Genomic DNA, 21551 nt, shown 5'->3' with positions numbered 1-21551 from the left:
GTAGGTTCAATCCCTAGCCCCAAACCAGCAGGAGGCAGTCAATTGATATCTCTTTCTCATGTCTTTCTATATCTCTCTCTCTCTCTCTCTCTTTCTCTCTTTCCCTCTTTCCACTCTCTTTGAAAAATATTAATGGAAAAAATATCTTAGGACAAGGATTAAAGAAAAACGTAAAAAATAGAAGTAGTATCAATAATATTTTTATTGCTTTAATTTAAAAATATACTTTTATTAATTTTACAGAGGAAGGAAGAGGTAGAAAGAGAGAGAGAAACATCAATGATGAGAGAGAATGATTGATCAGCTTCCTCCTGCACAGCCCACTGGGGGTTGAGCCTGCAACTGGGTATGTGTCCTCAATGGGAATCCCACAGTGACTTCGATGTGCATAGGATGACACTCAACCACTGAGCCATGGTGGCTGGCCTTTCAATAATCTATTTTTTAAAAATATTTTAGTCCTAGCTGGTTTGGCTCAGTGGATAGAATGTCTGCCTATTGACCAAAGGTCCCGGGTTCAATTCTGGTCAAGGGCACATACCTTGGGTTGCAGGCTCTTCCCCAGCCCAGGCCTGTTAGGGTCTCCTGCAGGAAGCAACCAATCAGTGTGTCTCTCTCACATTGATATTTCTCTCTGTCTTTACCTCTCTCTTACACTCTCTCCAGAAATCAAAGGGAAAATATCCTCAGGGGAGGATTAAAAAATAAATAATCATAGGAAAATAAAAAATGATTTTAAATACGCATTTTAATAATAGCTTTCCTTTATTTTCATATATATTTTAACTTATACATCTTTTAAAAATATAGTCCTCAAGAATATAGGCTTCTGCAGATAACCAAGAGATATTTGGGAGGAAAAATGGTAAGAAATGGTGCAGTGGGGGGTCCACTGACTCTAAGTTAGGAACCTCTTCTTTCCAAGGTATAAATCTCAAGCTGACTTAGAAATCTCCAAACCTGCCTGGCCAGCATGGCACAATGTTTGAATGTCAACCTATGAAGCAAGAGGTCACGGTTGATTCCCAAGTAGAGGTATATGCCCAGCTTGCGGGCTCAATCCCCGGTGTGGAGTGTGCAGAAAGCAGCCAATCAATGGATTCTCTCTCATCATGGATGTTTCTATCTCTCTCTCTCTCCCTCTTCCTTTCTGGGATCAATAAAAAATTATTTTTAAGAAACAGATGTTCAATAAATAAATAAAAGTATCTGAATTCACAAGTAATCAGAAAAATTCAAACTTAGGGGGGAACGCCTTTATTCACCCATTAGACCAGCCAAAAAATGGAGACTACCTAGTGATGGAAGGATAGAAGACAATAAGTACTGTAGTTGCCCACTTAGTGGTGTATAAATTGGCATAATTTCTTTAAGGAAAATTAAATGCTGTATCAATATAGTTTCATCCCAACAATTCCATTTCTAAATATCTATTCTACATCAATACCAGCCTATGGTCCCAAAGATGCATGGACAAGAATGTATGTTGCATCAAATACATGTAACAAGAAAACTGGACATAATCTAAATATCCATCAATAGGGGGATTATTAAACTATGAAATATTCTGAAACAGTTTAAATGAATTGGGTAACCCTCTCTCTAACAAGAAGGAAACATGTGTAAGATATATTATGAGGAGAAAGAATCAAGACGTAGGATGTTATCAATTATGTAAAGAAAGATATGAAAATCACATAACATACCTATTTTGCTATCTGTAAATATGTATGTAGGCAAATACATTGAAAAGGATATGTAAGGAAATATAGGAAACATAGAGAAGCAGTTACCTTCGGGTGAGGATGAGGACACAAGCAGGGTTTTCAGTATATCTGCTATCTAATTTTCATATATTAAAAAACATAATCATGTGTTGCTTATCATAATAGAAAATAAGTTTCAATTGACTGTGATTATAAAGAGGGCCTACCAAATTTAATTTTTAAAATCAACAGAATTGCAATCAATAGACTTGATTTGGGATACAGAGTAGGAAATACCTTTTCTCAGAGCTACTGACCTCAAAATTCTGGACCAAGAAGTTCTTACAGTGCAGTTAGTTTTTTTAAATTTACGTATGGAGAGAATATACTCACAGTTTCTCAACCAAATGGTATGACTTCCACGTATCTTTACCAATGTAAGAAATGGCGTTTCCTTGCAAGTTTCTGCAAAGAAACAGTTAATATCATTGAATAAGTAAGAAACAAATGAACAGAATAAGTAAAACAATCATTGCAACCTTGATATTTAAATGCAGGAAACACAAGCTTTCTAATTTCCACATCTGTCAGCTTTCCAGTTTGCACAATTAATAAAGATATAATGTGAAAAAAAAAAAAAAAGATATAATGTGAGCTCCAGTTGGTTTTGCTCAGTGGATAGAGCATCAGCTTGTGGACTCAGGGGTCCCAGGTTCAATTCTGGTCAAAGGCACATGCCTGGGTTGTGGCTCCATCCCCAGTAGGGGGCGTGAAGTAAGCAGCAGATCAATGATTCTCATCATTCATCTCATCATTGATTCTCATCATTGACCTCATCATTCTCTCTCTCCCTCTCTCTTCCTCTCTGAAATCAATAATAATGTATTTTTTTTAAAAACCCACCAACAGTGAGAATGTGTCCATGAATTACAAGTGTTTAAAAGAAGCTGTTAAATTCCTGAGGTTCAGTTTCAAACACTAACTCAGTGGATGACTTTGAATCTTTAGCTTTGTCCTCATCCCTCAGCAACACCTTACCTATTCAGGTTACATATTTTTCAGGAAGGTCAGAAAAAGTCAGTTATCTGTCTGCCCCTCTGCCTAGTGGACATCTCCTCTCAAGCAGAAGCCTTCTTGTTGCTTTATGCTCACCAATGAAAGAAGCCCAAACTGAGCTCACCTCCTCAAACTGGCTCTCTTTCACAACTGCTGTATGCCCACCTGTCATACCAAAATCATTCTCCTCATCATCCAGGACAGAAATTTTCCAGGGTCATATTTGATCGTTCTCTTTACTGTACATCCCATACTCACTCCACTCAATTACTAAAGCTTGTCAGTTCTTCCTTTATAGTGTTCCGAGGATTTTCTTTCTTCTTCTATCACAACACTCTGATTCAGAGTCTTCCCACTGAACTCCTAGAGTATTCTACTCGGTCTCCCTGAGTCAAGATTTCCTTTCTAGATCACTCTACCTATGGAATCTGAAATAATCCCCACACCGCCCCCCCCTTTTTTTTACTCATCTGTGTTTCTCACTTGAAAACTTTCAATAGGACTCCTTTTCTCAGTGTAACTTCGAAACCCCTAGATCTGATAGTCAAGAGTTTTCATCATCATATTTTTTACTACTTCCTAAACCAATTCTTTATAACCAGACTGGTCTATTAAGTCATGCTCATTCCTGTAGCCATGCCTTTGCCCTACTGTACTCACTATTTTACCAAACCATAGCCTCCCTTAAGTCCCAGCTAAACTTTTGGGTTATCCATGCAGCTTTCCCTGACTTCCATACACCAATAACTAAAGATTCTGCTGTATTATAGCACCTCTGGCCTGTATTTCTTTTAGAACTTAATTATATATCACCTCCTTTTTTATGTATATTCCCTTTCTTCCCCCCTACCGCTGTCATGTTCCATAGACAAAGTCATACTTCTGTGGCTCACACAGTACTTAAACCTGGGCTGGGAACAAAATGGGTCATTTATATAAAAAGCCAGGGGGCAAAGATAAGTTCTAGATATGACTGAGGGATCAAATAATAATAGCGAACACAGACATATGTTAGGAAATTTTATAAATTATATATATGTATACACACACACACACACACACACATTAACTCTTCTGAAACTCACAACAATCCTATGTAAAGGTAACTATATAATCTTCATTTTACAGGTGAGGAAATTGAGTCTCAACACTAATAAAGGCGTACTGGGTTCAAACCCAGTCACTCTGGTTGTAGAATCTCTACTCCTAACCACTTTGTGGTATCACCACCAATGAGTCTGGGAGAGGGCCATGTGGCTATAAAGAGAATGAAGCATAAGTGGGAGGACAGTAGAGGTTAAGGAATGAAATGCTAGGGATAAAAATTTGGAAAAATAATATGGGCAATTACAAGCAAAAGACTGGTTAAGGGGGAACGAAGTATTAAGAAGAATAAAGATAAGGAATAGCTGTCAAACAAAGATAAAAACAAAGTCATTCAACATGGTTTGGGGGGAGATGAGGAAGGCCCAGGAAGACCTCAAGCAAAAGGCTGCCATGTCAGCCAGGATGCAGAGAGCAAATGAGGAAAGGCAATACTTACAAGATGGTGAAGGTGCCATTATAGGTGCTGGGCTCTGGTACTGGCACTCTGTTGAGCCTCTGCTTGGAGACAAAACCAATACATGACAGTGTGCCATAACTGCAGGAACAGAGCTCACAGATGTTCATGGTGGCACTCTGTTCAGTCATTGGAGGAACTGTCTCTGATGACTCTGTTGGTTGAAGTTCTGGATGTTCAAGTGTCACCTCAGGGTGCTTTGCAGGAGCTGTAGTCTGCTGCAGGGCTGTAACATCAGCCTCCAAAGTCGGTTCTGGAGTGATGGTGATCTCCAGGTCCAAAGGTGGAAAGGTTGGCTGATGCGCCTGAACAGTGTCTGGCGGTGGGAGTGTCACCTCAGGGTGCTTTACAGGAACTGTAGTCTGTTGCAGGGCTGTAGCACCAGTCTCCACCGTAGACTCTGGAGTGATGGTGAGTCCCAGGTCCACGGGTGGAATGCTTGGCCACTGAGCCTGAACCAGCACTTGGGGGGGAAATGTCACCTCAGAGGGCTTTGGCGGAGCTGCAGTCTGCTGCAGGGCTGTAGCCGCAGCCCCCGAAGTGTGTTCAGGCGTGATGGTGAGTCCCAGGTCTACGGGTGGAAAGGTTGGCTGCTGAGCCTGATGGATGTGAGAATTTTTTATCTCTTCAAGAGGCACCGAAGGTAGAACTGATCTCTTTGAAGAGCGAACATATTCAGGATAGGGTTGTTGCTTATCTTGATCTCCTTTGTCGTCCAACAAAAATTTCAATTGCTCAGAGGACACTGCAGGCTGAGTTGCAGCTTCTTGTTGGGGTGGAAGCTGAACTAAAGCCTCCTGAGGGTTTGGAGAAGGTTCCGTTTTCTCAGGGGCCTCTGCAAGTACAGCTGAGACTTCATGGTTGACAGAAGAAAGTTCAAGGTGTGCAGGATTTTGCTGATCCCAAGACCAGGGCTTGGTGGGCCCCAGGGGCATGGGGGTCAGCAGGAGAGAGTCCATGGCCACCTCCGGAATCGGAGCTGCCAGGACCTGCAGCCACAACAGCTGCCATAGGAACAGGAACCGTGGGGCCCACATGTGCAGCCCGGACATGACAGGCAGAGGTCCGGGGCACAGTGAGCCACCAAGGCGAATGGGGCAAGGAGAGTGACCCAGAAGACTGGGGCACAAGAGGTAATCCAAAATAATGGAGCACAATTAGCGATCCAGGAGACTGGAGCACAAGGAGCGATCCAAAATACTGGGGCACGTACACGCAACCCAGAGAAGTGGGACCAAGTCCCTGAGCTGAGCAGGAGCCCAATAATTTGCAGCCATGTCACAATTGGCAGCCATGTCACAATTGGCAGCCATGTCACAATTGGCAGCCATGTCACATTTGGCAGCCCTGTCCTGCATGTGCCCCTTAGCAACCAAGCACCCCTCCCCCACCTCAAGTTCTAACCTTTATTTAGGCAACCTTTATTATTCTGGGGCTGAAGTGCCTACAGAAGAGGGAGCCTTTTCCCCAAAATCACCAGCGACCAAGTGGTTCCTTTCACCTGAAGAAAAGATAACTATCTCCCTCTGGGTCTCCCCTCTCCACTCACAGTGAGGCAGGATTTGGACTGCACACTTGGGTAGCCCCAGAGCCCAGGCATGGTGGGATGTAGGGAGGGGGTGTAAAAGAAGGTGGGGAGGAGGGGAGTATTGAAGAGCTCTCCAAGAAAGCCACAGGGCCTGGCATCTTGTTATAATGTACCCCACGAATCACAGAAGGACGCCTCAAGAAGTCGAATTAAAGAGTCACGTTTATTGCAATCCGGGGCTCTGAGGGGGCACTTCGCTCTCCCAAATCTCGAATTGATAAGATGGCTGCAATACCAGTTTTATAGAGGCAAAAATCACAAAGGTATTGAGTACATCCCAGGGTTTGGGATGAGGAACCTGGTTGGCAAAAAAGCAGTTTGCAGAAGCAGAATTAAGCATGTTAATTATAGTTTTGGGTCTCAGGATCACTGCCTTGACAGAAACACATTATCTAGAGCCCTCGGCTCTTGGGACTACTGAGTCACCAGGAACACATTATCTAGAGCCATCGAGGCAATTTAGAGTAAATGTGCTGTCCTGGTTTTGGGGACTAGAAGAATGTGCTTCCTAAAACCAGTAAGATCACAATCAATGTGATATTCACATTACAATTCAAAGGCATCCAATCGAATGGGATGATTTCTATAATTCAGAAAATCAAAATAACTTTTCTATTGTTAAGCCAAACAGCAGGGTTAGAGTTAAACTACAGTTTCTACCTGAGATGGTTGCTACCATACTTTATTCTCAGGAAATTCAGAAGAGCTAGTCCAGTCTGGCAATCTGAGCTCCTCTTCAAAGCTGAAATCTGAGAGTCTTCCTCCCATGGCCATACTGCTTCCTGGAAAAATAGCTGACCTACAAAATACACCAGTTAGAGTGGTGTGGAGTGGGACACACTTTACAGTTCAAAAATGTTGCCATTTTCTTGAAATTCTCAATATCCATGTTTGATTTTTTTTTTAAATTCGCACCCAAAGATATGTTTATTGATTTTAAAGAGAGACAAGGGGGTAGGGAGAGGGGGAGAAAGAGAGAAACATCAATATGAGAGAGAAATATATCGGTTGCCTACAGTACACAACTGATATCACATTGCATCCTCACATGGAGAGTAGACAGAGAGGAAGCAAGCTCTTCATGACCCTGACAAGGACACTGTTCCCATTCATGAGGGCTTCACCGTTATGATCTCATCTAACCCTAATTACTTGCCAAATGAAATAATACTCTTGCATTGGTCATTGGGTTTCAACATATGAATTTGGGTTGGGGTGACATAAATATTGAACCGTAACATTTCAATTTTGGACTAAAGCTAAGTTTGTGGTTCTTGGTTACGCTAGACCTATCAAACTAATACAGACTCCAACTACTCTTCAGGAATGGTTTTGAACTTCAGTGATTAGTGGGTTGAGAAATCTTCTCAGGTCTCTTGATTAATATAAAGCTAATTGAAAATAGCATATGCATAAATAACTTCCCTTAATCTTTAGAGAATAAAAGAATTATCACCTTATAAAAATATATTTTTTGTTGATTTCAAAAAAGTAGAGAGAGGGAAAGAGAGAGAGAGACACACATCAATGATGAGAGATAATCATTGACTGGCTGCCTCCTGCACACCCCACACTGGGGTTTGAGCCTGCAACCTGGGCATCTGCCCTGACGGGAAATCAAACCATGATCTGATCGTTCATAGGTTGAGGCAGCCAGGCTATTTATTACCTTTATAAAGGAACATTTCTCAGCCAGACCCCACAATTAATTCACAGCTTGGGGCTGTCAGGATAAAATCTGTGTATTTCCAACCACCCCAGGGAGTTGATTCATAATCCACCAGAGACGAAGAACTTGAAGAGCCCCAGATAAGGTCAGTTAATTAAAAAATGAAATTATGTTCTAGGACTCTAGCTACAAGGAAAAAATGATGAAAGAAAAATCAGAAACTCAAATCAAGCTCCAGATAACTGAAAATTCCAAAATCCTTTCTTGTTGGCTGGCAAAATCTACATCATAGTATAAGTATTATTGTTCTGACTAATTAATGCTGTCTATGCCCATGGGAATGCTGGCTAGCCATAAAACAGCAAGAAAGAACACTCCCCTAGAGCAAGCATGTCAAACTCGTGGCTGGTGGGAATGAGGCATGTGCGGCCTGCCGGCTGCAAGTTTGACATGCTTGCACTAACAAAACCATTTAAGGCAGAGACTTAAAAAAATCAACTGAAAACAGCTAACAAATTCAAAGATCAAGTGGCTTGTTTTTCTGGGAAATAAATGAATAAGAAAACATAATTTTTGTTATTTGTTTACCCTTATACTATTTGTTAAAGAACCACTGATGTTAAAGTAATAAACCAACTCATAGCCACAAATGCCATTGAAAGCAAGCTCTTGAAATTTGCTGTAATTCCAGTCCATTCAAAGAGTGCAAGATTCTCTGCCACCTTATTTTATTTTTGACAAAGTCTGGTTGCATTTTCCAATGAGTTCTGGTAAGCCAGCCAACAACTCTCTGACCTCTCCTATATTTTTTGGAATTTTAAGCATAAAGCCAGCAAGGACTTGCCTGGTGTTGAGGGAACAAAGTTATTTCCGATTAAGACTCTAATTGGATAAAAATCATTAAGAAAATAATTTAGTAATGCCAACTAAATTTACAAAGACTTATATTGATCTTTAAGTTAAAGATTGAGTGTACAATGGCGAGCTAAAATGAAACATTGTATACCGAGCGGTGCTGGGGCCGTGGTCTTCTTCCCGTGCCTGTGTGGCAGCCTTACTAACTCAGAGACTTAAAATAACCACAAAGGATGATCTGAAATTAAAACTGTTTAAAAAATATATATCTTTATTGATTTCAGACAGAGAGGGAGGAGAGGGAGAGAGGAACATCAAGGATGAGAGAGAACCATTGATTAGTTGCCTACAATATGGACAGGTGCCCTGACCGGGAATGAAACCCGGACCCTTCAGTCCACAAGTCAGCACTCTATCCCAGAGCCAAACTGGCTAGGGCTCAATTTAAAACTAAAAGCAGTAGTCATGTTCTAGGCTAGAATCTTACCTGACTAAGTTCAATTTTCACCTTCCTAAGCCTGTATGTTGTCTTTATGCATCTACCATAACATTCCTTTGGAATCTCAAAATAATTTCCTTTTTCTAGACCCCTCAAAGCACAGGTACCACATTAGAAGGGAGACCACAAATGCCCTCACTGTTATTGAATTAGTTGCTGACTATTAACTATCTTGTACCCACCTATGTAAAAGAAATATGTGCCGCTCTAACAGGTTTGGCTCAGTGAATGGAGCGTCGGCCTGCGGACTGAAAGGTCCCAGGTTTGATTCTGGTCAAGGGCCTGTACCTTAGTTGTGGGCACATACCCAGTAGGGAGTGTGCAGGAGGCAGCTGATCAATGTTTCTCTCTCATCGATGTTTCTAACTCTCTATCCCTCTCCCTTCCTCTCTGTAAAAAATTAATAAAATATGCCGAAACCGGTTTGGCTCAGTGGATAGAGCGTCGGCCTGCGGACTAAAGGGTCCCGGGTTCGATTCAGGTCAGGGGCATGTACCTGGGTTGCGGGCACATCCCCAGTGGGAGATGTGCAGGAGGCAGTTGATCGATGTTTCTCTCTCATCGATGTTTCTGACTATCTCTCTCCCTTCCTCTCTGTAAAAAATCAATTAAAAATATATATTTAAAAAATTAATAAAATATATTTTTTTTAAAAAAGTATGTGTCTATCATTTTACTTTTTATTCTATCACCAATGGATTTAACCCATGTAAGTCTTATATGGATTGTAATGTATCAAATAAGGTGCAAAACTGCCATTCTCTGGAGCATTTTCTCAATCCTTTGAAATTTTGCTTCCCAGAAATTGTCAGTTTGGCTCAAACAAACTCACAAAAATTCTTACAGGTTTGAATATTTCTTAGGTTGACATAACCCAAACTGATCCATTTCCTCAACATAATTTTAAAACCACACAGCTAGGCGTGCAAAGGGGAGTGTGTGTGTGTGTGTGTGTGTGTGTGTGTGTGTGTGTAAGAAAGAGGAGAGAGGGAGAGGGAGAGAGTGAGCGAGAGGGACAGAGAAAAAGAGGGAACAGGGAGGGAGACAACCTCTCTAAATCCTTAAGTCCCTTTTAAAGAACAGATACATAATAAAAACCTAAAGGAAACCACATTAGAAACACAGAGAGGTTTGCAAAACAAGAGGCTTCTTTCATCCCAAAAATACCAAACCAACACAAGGGGAGAAAAAATGAATGCAGTGGATCCATGTGCCAAAGTTTTGGTCCTGCCTCATGGAGACACTGCAAGCAAAGCCAAAACAAATGTGATAATGCATCTGATTCATTCCCAGGCTGTGCCTTAAACACACTATGTATTTGCCGGCTCACTGGTCAACACAGAGAAAAACACTTGTTTTCATTCTCAGTAAGGAACTTTGGGAGGTAACTTGGGCAGGCACCAAGAGAACAGCATTAAAGAGGAAAATGGGAGGGCTGGGGGCAGAGAAAGAGCGAGCCAGTATGTGGCCTGCAAACTACAACAATGCAACCTCCATGAACAATTTGCCTCTGTCCTCTGGTAGATGTAGGTGTGCTTTTCTGTTGTGCTGTGTGTGTTTCTGTTGTGTGTGAGTGTCACTCGATGTGCCCTGGCATTTCCTCTCAGTCGGGGGAGTGGAGGTTGGGGTTCGGGTTTGGGAGAACTCCAGTGAGGGCAGAGGCAGTGGGCAGGAGCCCTCAGCCATGGGCTGGGTGGGTACCTGTAGGCGCTGTGCCTCCTGAAGCTGCTTTCCCTGCAGTCACTGGCCGCATTGGCCTCTTCCTCATCCTCCCCTCCTCTTCCTCACCATCTTCCCCTCTTCTCCTTCTGTGGTCAACGTACACCACACACTATTTGGATCTGTGCCATGGAGCCCCTTATGGCAGTGAGGCGCACCTATGACACAAGAACTCATTTTTTTGGTTGATTTTTCTTTGTTAAATGGCATTTAAACATATCAAACAAATATCAAAAATATAAATCTTTGTTTTACTATGGTTGCAAATAACAAAATATTTCTATATGTGACATGGCACCAGAGTTATTTAGGGTTTTTCAAAATGCTGACACACAGAGCTCAAAAGGTTCGCCATCACTGCCTAATGGCCCCAGGAGCTCAGGGTCTGGTGGGGGGGGGGGGGGGGGGGGATGTAGGGGAGGAGCTGGCAGCAGCTACCTCCTATGACTGCTGTCCCTTCCGCCCTGCACCATCTAGGTCCCCACCTCAGCCACCTCCCGGTGCTTCCATAGAAGAGGATTAGGCCAGACTTAGTTGGACCATGTGTCCCATGGCTACAGGTCCTGTGGAGAAGGAGCCTGCATGGAATGCATCATGCTTATAGGGAAGGTGAGGCAGGGACATCTATACCACCACCATGAAAGCTGTTGGATGAAAGAAATTATCTCATTGGAAAAGGGGGCTCTTTTTCCATTACGTGCTGGTACCTGCTGAGCTAGCGATCTGGTGAGCTACTGAAAGGGGACAGGAAATGAGTCTCCAGGACGGTCCCATTTGTTTCTCCTCACCTCCTGGATTCCCCACACTCACTGATCCCCATTCCCAGGCTGTGCCTTAAGCACACTATGTATTTGCTGGCTCACTGGTCAACACAGAGAAAAACACTTGCTTTCATTCTCAGTAAGGAATTTTGGGAGGTAACTTGGGCAGGCACCAAGAGAACAGCATCCGCAAACTAATTAACCACATAGGAATTGGAGGCCCTTACACTATGCCTAGAACCCCACCTAACCATTTCAGAAAAGAATTCCAAATTGTCCCCATTTACCCTTTATTCTTATAGAAAATCTCATCCTCATTAGACAATCCTTGTCATGTAGCGTCTGTGCCATGTTTTGCTTGTATGTGGCATTGAGCGGTCTAAATGTATCCCTTAGCCAAGGTGGCTGCTTTCTCCAGAAAAAGCCCTCCTAGAAAACAGATAAATATGAATTCTGCGTTTCCCTTCTTTCTCCTGCCACAAAACATGCTGTCCTGTTTCCCAGTCCCACTGCTCCACTAGGGGACGCTGTGCTATTGTCCTGTGTGTGGTTGGCACCATTCTGCATCTCATATTGCTAAGCCACCAGCAGTTATCTGTGGTCATTTAGGTCTATTATTAAGTCTTATTCACTCAGAATTTCTTTCACTCACTCAGGCATTTAACTCTCACTGACTTAATGTGATGTAGTAATGACTCTCCTCTCTTTGCAGGAGTAGAGGAACCAGTACATTCACTTGGAATCATGCGTCGAAGGATCTGTGTTGGACACAGAAGGAAGTAGGTAGGTTTGGTGCTGGGCTGAGCTGGAGGGAGCGGAGGAACACACACATGACCCGCAGTGGGGTCCACAGAGGCTGAGGAAGGACAAGTGAATGGAGCAGTGACCCCACCAGTACGTTTCCTGAAATAAAGTCCTGAGGAGGGAAGTCGTAGGCAGTTACTGCTCACACACTCTTCTTTATCTCCAGCAACTCCTTGATAGCTCGCCAACAGTTAGGAAGGGGTTTTTGTTGTGTTTTTAATAAAAATGCTTGATTATTTATTTTAGTTCTGGATTTCAGAGAGAGGAAGGAAAAGGGAGAGAGAGAGAAAGAGAGAGAGAGAGAGAGAGAGAGAGAGAGATACTAGCTGCCTACCGCCTGCCCTCCTACTAGAATTGAATTTGAAACTGGGCATTTGCCCTCACCTCCTGATGCATGGGACAAAGTTCAACAAACTAAGCCACGCTGACTTGAAGTAACCACAAAGAATGGTTTGAAATTAAAACTTTTTAACTAAAAGTAGGTTATGGTAGGTAACCAGCTGGCCCCACCCCCTGGTTGAACTTCTGGTCAAGGAGACAATTTGCATATTAGATTTTTATTATATAGGATATATATATACATATATACATATGTATATATATATATATAGAGAGAGAGAGAGAGAGAGAGGGGGGGGGGGAATATGCAAATTAGGCCAGGACACCATAACAGGTCATGACCATACACCAGGAGGTTGTGCGCACAGGTGAGGCCTGGGCTAATATGGAGACAGAGACAGGAGGGCTGGCAAGCCGTCGTGCTGGACTTGGGCCGGCCCCCTGGAGCCAGAGTGGACACAGACAAGGACGGGAGGTTGGGGGAGCTGGCTGGCAGCCTCCGCAATGGAGCACAAGCCTGAAGAGGAGACGGTGGGCCCGCATCCCGTGGAAGCAGCACGGCTCCCTCTGGCCTCCCGCAGAATTGGCGCGGGTCCCTCCCGGCTCCTGTGAGCGCTGGTGGCTCGATTCAGCCTCCTGTGGAAGCTTCGCAGCTCCCGGTGGTGCACCTCGGTTCCCCCTGGCGCCCGCAGAAGCAGCAGGTGGACTACTGCACATGATATCGCAGGATGGGCTACTAGTATCAGAATAACTTCCCCTGACAGTACATCAGGACAAATCCACCTATCACATTTCCTTATGTGCTTTTGGAATATGTTAAACCACCCCTAGAAAGTTTTTACTTCCAAAGCATATCCACATATACACATTTACCTGATGGGGGCTGGGGATGGGGGTGAGGGTGGGGGGCTTCCTCTGGCTACTACCCTTGGGCAAGCTTAGCCCCATCTTGGGCACCACCTCAGCCTGGGCAACAGCCCACTTGCCCGGGCTGTTGCCTAGGTGCCTGGAGCAGAGCAACTCTCCCCATGGGTCCAGCACATGGGCATCTACCATGTGGGGCACAGAGCTGGAGCAGGGGCTGCTTGAGTGGTCTGCCCCTGCTGGCCCCTCCGATGGGAGTGCAGGCAAGGAAAAAGGGAGAGCTGAGTGGGGAGGTGCTGGGGCCAGGCAGGAGGTGCAGGCCTGCAGAAATGGGTGCAGGGAGAAGGCGCATCGGAATTGCTGAGGTCCCTCTGGATCATCTTCAGATTTTTCTTCCCTCTGGCTATTTGACCAGAACTAACAATGGGTGGAGCATGGTCAGTCAAGGGAGCTATGTCTCCAAGGAGCCTAGAAGAGACTGAGCCCATGAAGGGACCACTATAGGGCATGCAGTGAGGTTGGGATAGGATGGGGGTGTGGGGGGTACTATAGGTAGCCCAGGCGGCTCTGTACTGTGGCATATATCTCATCAGGGCCTCCCTCCTTGTCTCCCTTTCCAGCTTGGAGAGGAATGCAGGGGAGCACCCAAAGGTGTCCCCCTCCTGACCCTTTGATGCCAAGAGATCCCGAGGGTATTGCCGGGGGTGGGGGGGGCTTGGGGTGGCGGAGGGAGGAACTTATGCAACCCAAGCAGGCCAGGGCAGCAGTTAATCCACTCCATCCACAAACAGCCCTGCCTCTGACTTAAAACCCTAAGCCAAAGTGCTATAGATTTTAGGAAAAAACTCAGTACTGATCAGAATATCCTATTTACATTTGACTCTTTCTCCTCAAGCCCCTCTATAAGAGGCAAAGGATTGAATATTTTCATGAGAGTTTATTTAAATCTTTGGAAGATAATTTTAATGGAAGGGTACACGAGATCAGTATTTGAAGCAAAATCTTAACCAAAATTTCCCTCCTCCTAAGCATCCTAGCAGGAAGTCATCTCTAAAATTTTAAAGTTAAAGGTTCTTTCAGGTATTGCCTAAAATTAAAAAACAAAAACAAACAGGCAAAAAACCGGTGTTGAAATGCAGAAAAATTCTGCTCAGAGAGTTAGTGGTTTAACAAGGGGAGAGCTTGATGATGTATCCAAAAAGATGAGTTTTAAATGAAAGAAAAAAGGAGAGGTCCCCACTACTCCAACACATTCCAGAAACAGACCCTCCTCCAGCTTACCCAAACGCTCCTCGGCCATGCCAACTCCGAGACTCCTGCACTCAGGATGACACTACCTGTAAAGCACAGAACTTCAGCTTTGCTTCTGAAGTGATGCAACCACAATACCTTCATTTTCCCTTTCTTCAAGGTCAGAAAGATCCCGAAGCTGTAAGGATTTTGAAGTAAAGGTCCTTCCCAGAGTCTCAATGTAGACTTCAAAATGTTTTGTTATTAGAAATAAAAACTAAATTCCAATAATCCCAGCTATCAGTTGAGGTGTCCTGTAGCTTCAAAATCAAGTAAGACTTGCAGATGAATTACTAGATATAAACAATTGTTTTTATAAGTACCATACAAATACTGGAGAAAATTATGGACACCATCACCCAAGTCTATGAAATTATTATGAATTCTAGCTGGCAGTCCAATACTCAGATACTTCCACTTACAGGCCTCTCACATCTCCTCCCCACATCCCAGGTCTATTCTTGTCTCTAAAGTCTAGAATTTCAATGTTGAAAGGAGTCTAGTTAGTTCAGTGGTCAGCAAACTAATTAGTCAACAGAACCAAATATCAACAGTACTTCTTCAAAATAGACTCACCCAGGCCCAAAACCGACTTTTGCACATGGGCCACAAAGTTTCAATCGCACTGTAAATGCACACCCACACGTGGTATTTTGTGGAAGAGCCACACTCAAGGGGCCAAAGAGCCGCATGTGGCTCGTGAGCTGCAGTTTGCCAACCACGGAGTGAGCCAAAGAAAATCCACAAAGTTTACCTTGATGATTCCTTTTGAACAATCACTGAAAACAATGTAGTAAATTGCCAGTTCTTAGTTAGCACTGGGAGCTGTTTAGGGCAAGGGCGTCATGTTGAACTGCCCTATGTCTGATGCCAAGATGAACCATAGGACAAAAGACATAGACATAAGAATATCACAAATCTGGAGAAACCAAGATGCCGGCATAGTTAAACACTGGGAATTGCTGCCTCCCACAACAAATTCAAAAAACAACTAAAAGACAAAAAGGACATCATCCAGAACCACAGGAAGGCTGGCTGAGTGGAAATACTACAACTTGAAAAAAAGAGAAAAGCACACTGAGACTCAGAGGAGGTACGGAGGTAAAGTGCAGAGGTACAGAGGCACACAGGCAAGGGCTGGCGGGAGGGAGTCACAAGCCCCCGACTGCTTTGAACTCCAGTTCCAGGTGAGTCTCTGGGGACCTAGACTCATACAGGGAGAACCTGGACTGTCTGGCAGCAGGCAGAACTCAGAACTCGAGGGCGGCTTTCTCTCAGGGGTGTCTGCAGCAATTACCAGGACACTGAGACTCAGTGCTGGGGGGGCCCTTAGGGCAGGGCTGAGGATCAGCCATAGCTGCTTGCTCTACCCTATTGATTCCCTGAGACCCCGCCCCACCCAAGCTGCTGCAGAGGCTCTTGCATATGAATGCCCTGGCCCTTTGCAATCTGAAAAGTACCTAATAAACTGCAGTTGGGTCAGACAGACCCAGAACTTCCAAGAGAAAGCCCAAGGCCCCACAGCTGCTTGCATTGCTTCACATCTGGGACTCATCTGGGCACCTCCAAACTCCAATCAAGAAAGGGGAATCTGCCGAAGCCGGTTTGGCTCAGTGGATAGAGCGTCGGCCTGCGGACTGAGGGGTCCCGGGTTCGATTCCGGTCAAGGGCATGTACCTGGGTTGTGGGCACATCCCCAGTAGGAGATGTGCAGGAGGCAGCTGGTCGATGTTTCTCTCTCATCGATGTTTCTGACTCTCTATCTCTCTCCCTTCCTCTCTGTAAAAAATCAATAAAATATATTTAAAAAAAAAAAAAAAAAGAAAAGAAAAAGAAAGGGGAATCTGCAGATATCTTCATAGCTCCTGCTGGGTAGCCTCAGGCAGAGGCTAAATTAGCACCTCCTTAGATCCAAGAGCCAGTGTACCCAGTGGTCAGAGTGGGACCATCCAGATTACAACTCCTCAGATCCATAAGGAACACACTCAGGGGCAGACTCAGTGAGCACCAAAGCCCCACTGAAGCAAGTCTTGCCCCAGAAGGGTGTCTTCAGCACAGAAGTTCTCCCACCGTAGACACAGCTGATTCTCACAGCTAATTGGTCTGGAGGTCAGTTCCTCCCAGTGATACCTACAACAATCAAGGCTTAACTACAACAAGACTGTGCACAAAGCCCACAAGGGGGTGCACCAAGAGTGTCCACCTCAGGTAATTGGGGAGGCTGAGCCACTGGGCCCTATAGGACACCTAGCACACAAAGCCACTCTACCAACACAGGGCAGCATAAAAAATGCGGAGACAAAGAAACAGGTCACAAATGACAGAAATGAAGGAAAGCAAACGACTGGATATAGAGTTCAAAACCATGGTTGTAAGGTTTTTCAAGAATTTTCTAGAAACCGCCTATAAATTTAGTAAGAGGATATGAAAAAAGACCAACTAGAAATTAAGCATACACTGACTGAAATAAAGAATAATATACAGGGATCCAACAACAGACAAGAAGATCTCCAGAATCAAGTCAAAGATTTGAAATACGAAGAAGCAAAAAACACCCAACCAGAAAAGCAAAAAGAATCCAAAAATACGAAGATAGTGTAAGGAGCCTCTGGGACAGCTTCAAGCGTACCAACATCCGAATTACAGGGGTGCCAGAAGAAGAGAGAGGGCAAGATATTGAAAACCTATTTGAAGACATAATGACAGAAAACTTTCCCTTCCTGGTGAAAGAAATAGATTAACAAGTCCAAGATGCACAGAGAACCCCAAACAAAAGTAATCCAACAAGGACCCGCCAAGATACATCATAATTAAAATGCCAAGGGCAAAAGACAAAGAGGGAATCTTAAAAGCAGCAAGAGAAAAACAGTCAGTCACCTACAAGGGAATACCCATACGATTGTCAGCTGATTTCTCAACAGAAACTATGCAGGCCAGAAGGGAGTGGCAAGAAATATTCAAAGTGATGAATGCCAAGAACCTACAATCAAGATTACTTTATCCAGCAAAGTTATCATGCAGAATTGAAAGTCAGATAAAGAGCTTCATAGATAAGAAAAAGCTAAAGGAGTTCATCACCACCAAACCAGTATTATATGAAATGCTGACAGGTATTCTTTAAGAAGAGGAAGAAGAAAAAGGTAAAGATAAAAATTATGAACAGCAAATACATATCTATCAATAAGTGGATCTAAAAATCAAGTGAATAAAAAATCTGATGAACAGAGTAAACTGGTGAATATAATAGAACCAGGGGCATAGAAAGGGAGTGGACTAACAATTCTGGGGGGGAAAGGGGTGTGGGGGTACAGGAAGGGGCGGAGAGTGGGGTGGGAACTGGGTGGAGGAGAGCTAAGGGGGAAAAAAGAGCAACAACTGTAATAATCTGAACAATAAAGATTTCATCTGGAAAAAAAAAGAATATCGCAAATCTGACACAGAGACTTATTTTTAATACACCTGAAATTTATGAATTTCATAGTGATTGTGAATATTAAATAGGATACATTTTAAGCAATAAGTTCATAGTAAACTGTAAGTATTATTTTTTAAGCCCCAGTACTTTTCGGCACCATTCCTAGGGGCCCTGGCTAACTGAAAAGTTGCACTGAACTCTGGTGGTGAAAATGATGATGGAACAACTTAGAAAGCCATGCATATACCAATATAGGGTTATGGGTACCCAAAGGCAGTAAATTGTTTTAGTCATCCCATCCTGTAGCTCCTATTTCAGACTATAACCTGAAGAACAGAAAAAATGGACCTGCCACCAAGGTAGGATCTTAATTTGCAGCACTCCCCTCCCCAAGTTACTGACCCCTGTTAGAAGATACCTCTGCATAAATTTTATAAGCAACTAAAGCAAAGTTCATCTGCATCTAAGGTTCAAAGCTGTTTTCAGAATGCAAATCTTCAGTGTTAACTCTCTAAATAACTTACACATTCATGTGGATTTCTCATATCCCTAGACCTTCCTTAAAGGTGTATTTCAATTTTTCATGTACCGCAGGTCCTCAAATTCAGCATCATTTTGTTGTGTCATAATGTCCACAGGAACTTAACTCTTATCTTATTAATTAATCTATATGGTAAAATTGTTTTTGTTTTACATCATTTCTCTTAAAAGTTGCAGAACATACCAGCATGGTTATGTGAGCACTTCGTGTATATGAATGGATTTATAAAATTCCAATAATACAAATAAAGTCAAAGCATTATTTTTATTGAGTTATTGGTACATCTTCCTCTATCACTACTTTGTAAGCTCTTCAAGTGCTAGAAGGAACCATTATCTTATTTTTTCATCTCCAGAACCAAACACAGTTCTTGGTATATGATGGGAGATTGACGGTCCTTTGATTGAGTGAATGAATGAAATGAGCAAATATGAAAATGAAATTACTTTTTCCAACTGAAGCTGACTGCTAACAAGCAGGGCTGAAGACAAATTTTTAAATGCTGACTGCTGCAGGGAAGGCCAGCCTGTACAGTGAATCAGTGAAGCAGCTCTGGACAACAAGGAAGCTTCCGAAGCTGGTCCCTGGGGAGCAGAGACAATTGTCTCCTTGGATAACCTGGCCACACTGCTTGCTGGCAACCATTTTCCTTCATGATACTGAAAAAAAAAACAATCTCTCTGATGCCTTAGGGCTGTCCTTGATTTTAAGACATTATTCATTTTCTGAATTTATAAAGAGTTTAATCATGTGTACTTGCCAAAAATATAAAGGTACAAATCATCACTAATAATTAAGGCCCTGAATTAAAAAAAAGAAATCTACAATGCCCTCTTTTCTCAACTATATATTAACATGTGGAACATTTCCTTCATTACTCTGTCAGTGATGGGCTTTATGTTGTGAAAATCTCAAAACCTAAAGCTTATGCAATGAATAGGTCTTAATGTCCAATTGAGAGGGGAAGAAATGTATTACAACGGATACCAAGTAACTGTTTCCTGATCTTTCGAGTACCTGTAACATCTGAGTGGCTGTGTGAAATGGCTACAGGCTTGAACGAGGTAGATTGGCGTCTGAAAATTAATGTCTGCTGATCATCTTTTCAGCAACAGGATTGAAGAAGGTGGTGAGCAGGGTACACAAGTGAAGGTGGTCAACCTGAGTCACATCTGAGGAGAGTTCTCAGATTCAGTAAAGGTGAAGACAATGAGGAAAGGAACATGGGTAAGAATAGGCAGCAAGGTCAGTAAAAAGCCAGATCATGAAGTCAATCAGAGAGGCTTATGAAGACATAATTATAACATGAAAAGTTTGGGAAATCTAAGCCTCACTCATTCATTCAGAGGAATTAAAATGGTCCATGAGAGATTGGGTAGGTGGGAAGACATCAACCAAAGAACTTGCATGTATATATGCATAACCCATGGACAGAGACAATAGTGTGGTAAAGGCCTGGGGTGGGGGGCGGGGGAGGACTGAAAGGGGTCAATGGGGGGGAAAGGAGGATATACTTTTAACAATAAAGATTTTTTTAAAAAGTCATGGCTAATAATAATAAAATGGTCCATGAAAAAAGAATGATGGTTGAATTGAGGCACATACCTGGTAATTCACTATACTTCTGGGGCTCTGTGAAAGTAAAATTTGACAGACTTAAATGGAATAATGTTTCTACAATGCATTAAAGAACGTTTAAACAGCCAAAACCGGTTTGGCTCAGTGGATAGAGCGTTGGCCTGCGGACTGAAAGGTCCCAGATTCGATTCCGGTCAAGGGCATGTGCCTGGGTTGGGGGGACATCCCCAGTGGGGGATGTGCAGGAGGCAGCTGATCGATGTTTCTAGCTCTCTATCTCTCTCCCTTCCTCTCTGTGAAAAATCAATAAAATATATTTTTAAAAAATAAAAATAAAGAATTTTTAAACATTTTTTCTGGGAACTGAAGGGAGTTCTGAATAGGCAGTTTGGGAGTGATGATAAAGCATCCTTTGGGTTATAATGCATGAGAAATTTTGTCAAGCACACATATCTTAAAACCATATAATAGTAAATGCAAGCAAGATTCTTCCTGTGAACATTTCTTAAATTAAGGGGCAGCATAAAATGACATGGGGCTTTATCATCATTAAATTTGGGTTTGACCTCGAGCTTCCACCGGTATTGTCATGAACCTTAAGTAAGTCCCTTCACCCTCCTGAGTTTACGTTTCTTTATCTAATAACAAGAGTAATCACAATAAAATCGGACCCAGCGGAAGGGTGTAGCGAGGCATCCGCAGGCGTTCTGTAAGCCCTGCAAATGGCAGCCTGTTACCCTGAGTTCAGTGCTTCCTGCGGTGGAGCTGGGAGTGTGCACCTGGGCCCCTTCACTGGAGATTTCGGGGAAAGCTGCTCTGGTCTCAGGCCTTGGGCCCCGTGGGCATCCCTGGCTGAAGAGCATGACCCTCCATGAAGGCACGGGGAGCCTGGCGGCCCTGCAGCGGGGAGGCCAGGCTGGGAGCACCCGAGGACGCTGTGGGTGGTCCCCGGACATTTAAGTGAAATGTCAGCCGGGAAAACAAAACCGCCCCTTCCCGCCTCTTCCCCAAGGCACCTGCCGAGGGGTCCTTTCCTGAACCAGTTTTGTCTGAAATCCTAACATTCGAGAAGCACGAGGAGGCCACCTGAGCTGCTGTGGAGAGTTCTCTCTCGAAAATCAGTGCCTGCGAGCAAGGGCCCCGCTCAGAGGACCTGAGGCGGCTGAGGTGCCGAGGCTGGACTCCGGGCCGCCCCGTCGCCCGGAAGCCGTGTCTCCATACTCCCTCCACCCTGGGCTCAGCTCCCAAACCGCCATGGTTTTCTTACTGTCGGTCGGATTCGCAAAGGGCACCGACTCCCGCGTTC

General features: G+C 43.6%; 1 long non-coding RNA gene across 1 annotated transcript; it reads right to left on the bottom strand.

The window, feature by feature from the left end:
* Positions 1–12857: 12857 nt before the first annotated feature.
* On the bottom strand, positions 12858–21548 carry LOC138994939 (uncharacterized). The gene is made up of 4 exons (XR_011468496.1): positions 21513–21548; positions 20273–20299; positions 14703–14758; positions 12858–13266 (listed from the first exon to the last, which is right to left on the bottom strand). It is a non-coding gene; the product is annotated as an uncharacterized lncRNA (long non-coding RNA).
* Positions 21549–21551: the final 3 nt, after the last annotated feature.

This window comes from Myotis yumanensis, unplaced genomic scaffold, assembly GCF_028538775.1.
Source record: "Myotis yumanensis isolate MYYU_CA2020_CCGP unplaced genomic scaffold, mMyoYum1.0.hap1 SCAF_16, whole genome shotgun sequence".
NCBI lineage: Eukaryota > Metazoa > Chordata > Mammalia > Chiroptera > Vespertilionidae > Myotis > Myotis yumanensis.
This window is presented reverse-complemented; position numbering and strand designations above follow the sequence as displayed.